Source organism: Palaemon carinicauda, chromosome 41, assembly GCF_036898095.1.
Source record: "Palaemon carinicauda isolate YSFRI2023 chromosome 41, ASM3689809v2, whole genome shotgun sequence".
Taxonomy (NCBI): domain Eukaryota; kingdom Metazoa; phylum Arthropoda; class Malacostraca; order Decapoda; family Palaemonidae; genus Palaemon; species Palaemon carinicauda.
The window spans coordinates 60768404-60773403 of NC_090765.1; the positions used below are offsets into that span (position 1 = coordinate 60768404).

Sequence of the window (5000 nt, forward strand, 5' to 3'; positions counted from 1 at the left end):
TTATTATTATTATTATTATTATTATCATCCTAAGCTAAGCTACAAACTAATTGGAAAAGCAAGATGGTATAAGCCCAAGGTTTCCAACAGGGAAAATAGCTCATTGAGGACAGGTAATAAGGAAATAAATAAACTTTAATTGATTAATGAACAGTAAAGATAAAATACTTTAAGAATAGTAACAACATTAAAATAGATGTTCCATATATAAACTTTGAAAACTTGAAAAAACAAGAGAAATAAAATAGAATAGTGTGCCCGAGTGTACTTTAAGTCAAGAAAAATCTAACCCAAGACAGTGAAAGACCATGGTGTAGAGGATATGGCAATATCCAGGACTAGAGAAGAAGATTATAGCAATGTACAGAAATGAAGTACATAGAATTTGATAGAATTATATAGAAAAATAGTTACAGGTAAATTGAAAGGACATGGAATTGCCTCTGCCATTCATGAGCGGCCTTTAAACCTTTAAACTGTGGAGGTCCTGTAGAGAGTAGGGTTCCCCTGCTGTATAAGACCAGAAAATACAAAATAAAGTAAACGCTGATTATTATTATTATTACTATCCAAGCCACAACCTTACTTGGAAAACCAAGATGCTATAAGCCCAAAGGCTCCAACAGGGAAAAATAGCCCTGTTAGGAAAGGAAACAAGGAAATGAATAAATGAAGAGAACAAATTAACAATAAATCATTCTTCAAACAGTATCAACGTCAAAAAAGATATGGAAAAATAGCCCAGTGAGGAAAGGGAACAAGGAAATAAATAAAAGAGAACAAATTAACAATAAATCATTCTACAAACAGTAACAACGTCAAAACAGATATGTCATATATAAACTATAAAAAGACATGCCAGGCAGTTCAACACAAAAACATTTGCTGCAACTCTGAACTTTTGAAGTTCTACTGATTCAACTACCCAGTTAGGAAGATCATTTCACAGCTTGGTCACAGCTGAAATAAAACTTCTAGAATACTGTGTAATATTGAAATTAAAAATTCAGTGAAGATAATGGGATTCAGTAAAAGCGCTGAGTATTCTCATTAACTATTCCCTCTCAGAGTTACATATCAATAATTGCTAGCAACCTATGCCAGCAACAAGTAGAACTGGTTTAGTGATTATCAATGGATGCCATAGGCGTCGGTATTCGGAAATGTCTTCGGGGCATTAAATTGAATTCAGTGATTATCCTCACTATTTTATCTAATTTCCCTTACTCTTATTTCGTCAAAGTTTTTATAGTTTATATATGAAATATTGATTGATTGTTGTTACTGTTCTTAAATATTCTATTTTAATTGTTAATTAATTCTCTCATTTCCTTGTTTCCTTTCCTCACTGAGTTATTTTCCCTGCTGGAGCCCCTGGGCTTATAGCATCTGTCTTTTCAAACTAGGGTTGAAGCTTAGCAAGTAATAATAATAATAATAATAATAATAATAATAATAATAATAATAATAATGAAAATAACATTAAAGCAAAAGGCCTCGGTTAGATTTCACCAGTCGTTTCTATCATGAGCTTTTAAATCAATACTTCTGTATTCATCATCTCTACTTTTAAACTTGAAAAAGAAATTTATGAATAAAAAAAAAAAAAAAAAAAAAAAAAAAAAAAAAAAAAAAAAAAAAGATGATAAAGTGAGGGATTGGTATACGAGAAATGAGAAGAAAGTTCATATTACACAAAAGCTTATTTTATTTAACGCTTCGTTATCAACAAATTGATAATCAATAATTAATATTCACATAATAACCTTATTGATTTTTAATGGTAATAGGATGTGGTTTAAAGGTCGATCATGAATGGCAGAGGCAAGGGACTGTGACATTGCCCTATCAAACAGGACAATGCTCTAGAGACTTATCATATATACATATGATCAGTGACCAAGCCTCCTCTCCACTCAAGCTAGGACCAAGGAGGGCCAGGCAATGGCTGCTGATGACTGAGCATATAGACTTAAAGGCTCCCCTAAGCCCCCATCCTTAGCTCACAAAGAATGGCGAGGTTGCAGGGATCAAAGGAACTGACGAGTTTGAGCTGGACTCGAACCCCAGTCTGGTGATTCACCAGACAGGGACATTACCAAGGAATAATGACATTGTCCCATCAGGCAGGACAATGCTCTAGAGACTGACCATATATATGATCAGCGCTCAAGCTTCCTCTCCAATCCAACTAGGAACACGGAGGGGTAGGCTATGGCAGCTGATGGTTCAGCATATAGACCTATAGACCTATAAATTCCCCTAGACCCCCATCTTTAGCTCACAAAGAATGGTGTGGTTGCAGCGACTAAAGGAACTAACGAGTTTGAGCGGCACTAGGAAGACCCGTTTTTATTCTATCAAAAATACCCCATAAAAATCTCATGGCCAATTTTGTTCCTACGCACTTTAGAAATGGAAACACACCACATGTAAACATCAGTAATTATAGGCGAAGACAGTTTTGTTATTATTTATTACGACATATATTGAGAAATCAATATTAACTGCAGGCGAGCTGGCAGTCATTCCGCGCATAATGAAAGACTCAGGCGCTGTTCAGTCACTTAGAGGAGAAAATATTCTCCTTCTATATGAGAGAATGGTTCCCTGTGGCCCATTTATTATCCGTAATCACCTTGGAGCTGCTTAGGCTAATTTATCGAGTAATAACATTCGATTTTATGTTAATTATAAAGAATGCTTAACCAGAGTCGTAAATTGAAAATTTGAAAAGCGAGAGAGAAAAAATGCAACACTTAAATTTTTTTTTTTTAAATGGTAAAAGTCTGGCAACATTTATTCCAGGATTTTTACCGTTTTAAAAACGGTTATATTGACGTAAAAGAGTAATATTACGGTCACCAGCCCGTAAAAGATAATTTACAAAGTAAGGGAAAATTACAGTCGCCTGTATTTTACTGAAATACGGTTGAGAACTGTATATTTTTACGGAAAATTTTCGGTAAAAATTACGGTTTTATCTAAAAGAATATTCATTTAGTGTTTCTCGTCAAAGTTCTTCCATTTGGTTTAGTGATTATAAGGAAGCAAAAAGCTAATAAAAATAATAGAAAATTGGAATTTTCTAAAAAAAGAACTAATTTCTGATTATTATTATTATTATTATTATTATTATTATTATTATTATTATTTGCTAAGCTAAAACACTAGTTGGAAAAGCAGGATGCTATAAGGCCAGGGGCTCCAGCAGGGAAAATAACCCAGTAAGGAAAGGAAACAAGGAATAATAAAATGTTTTAGGAACAGTAACATTGAAATAAATATCTCCTATATAAACTATAAAAAACTTAACAAAAAAAGAGGAAGAGAAATACTGTAAAATAGAATAGTGCGCCCGGGTGTACCCTCAAGCAAGAGAACTCTAACCTCAAAACAGCGGAAGACCATGGTACAGAGGCTATAGCACTACCCACGATTAGAGCACAAAGGTTTGATTTTGGAATGTCCTTCTCTTAGAAGAGCTGCTTACCACAGCTAAAGAGTCTCTTCTACCCTTACCAAGAAGAAAGTGGCCACTGAACAATTACAGTGAAGTAACCCCTTGGGTGAAGAAGAATATAATAATTGAATATAATCATATACAAATGCTGTAAGATAGAATAGTGCGCCCGAGTGTACCCTCAAGCAAGAGAACTCTAACCCAAAACAGCGGAAGACCATTGTACAGAGGCTATAGCACTACCCACGATTAGAGCACAAAGGTTTGACTTTGGAGTGTCCTTTTCTTAGAAGAGCTGCTTACCACAGCTAAAGAGTCTCTTCTACACTTACCAAGAGGAAAGTGGCCACTGAACAATTACAGTGAAGTAACCCCTTGGGTGAAGAAGAATATAATAATTGAATATCATCATATACAAATGCTGTAAGATAGAATAGTGCGCCCGAGTGTACCCTCAAGCAAGAGAACTCTAACCCAAAACAGCGGAAGACCATTGTACAGAGGCTATAGCACTACCCACGATTAGAGCACAAAGGTTTGACTTTGGAGTGTCCTTTTCTTAGAAGAGCTGCTTCCCACAGCTAAAGAGTCTCTTTTACCCTTACCAAGAGGAAAGTGGCCACTGAACAATTACAGTGAAGTAACCCCTTGGGTGAAGAAGAACATAATCATTGAATATAATCATTTATAATTTTTTTCACTCTCTGTGTATATTTAAAGTCTAAAGATTCCTGTCACGATTATAATTATTTTTATCCCTTGTTAATTAAAATAGTTTTAAGAAGTGTTAGAACAGAATTTTAAAAGAAGGACACATACTATCAAGAAATGTGTTTCTAATTACTAAAACCTGCCTTTGTAGAGTTATTGACAGTTTTTAAGACAGGACAAATTGCAAAACTCTGATTCAATTTAACTTTCGCGTCCAACTTTTCACGGTGGTGTTTAAAAGTCTGTCTGTCAGCGTGGATATTATTATTATTATTATTATTATTATTATTATTATTATTATTATTATTATTATTATTGTTGTTGTTTTTGTTGTTATTATTATTATTATTATTATTATTATGGTTGTTGTTGTTATTATTATTATTATTATTATTATTATTATTATTATTATTATTATTATTATTATTGCTAAGCTACAACCCTATTTGAAAAAAGCAAGATGCTATAAGCCTAAGGGCACCAACAGGGAAAATACCCCAGTGAGGAAAGGAAATAAGGAAATAAATAAGAAATAAGGGATAAGAAAGCATATAGCTTTCCGAGGCTTGAAATTTTTAACTTTGTGGTCACTAAAATTTATGGCTCAAGTCGTGCGACAATAGACAGTACTTAAAGCCCTGTCCACCACGATCGAGCATGCCCGACGAGCAAGCAATGATACCAGGCCACAATAGTTAGTGAAAATGAGGGTTGATGACGTCAGAAGCAGGAAAACTAAAGGCAAAGATCTGGCAACACTGTATGATGCCAGATCCCTGCCTGTGGTTTTCCCGCTCCTGACGTCATTAACCCTCGTTCTTACTAT

At 34.4% G+C, this 5000-nt stretch overlaps 1 long non-coding RNA gene across 1 annotated transcript in view; it reads left to right on the forward strand.

Annotated features, from left to right (window-relative positions):
• The window catches only part of LOC137632658 (uncharacterized), a 62563-nt gene that overhangs the window by 25350 nt on the left and 32213 nt on the right, over window positions 1-5000 (forward strand). The gene's annotated exons all lie outside the window — the stretch shown is intronic.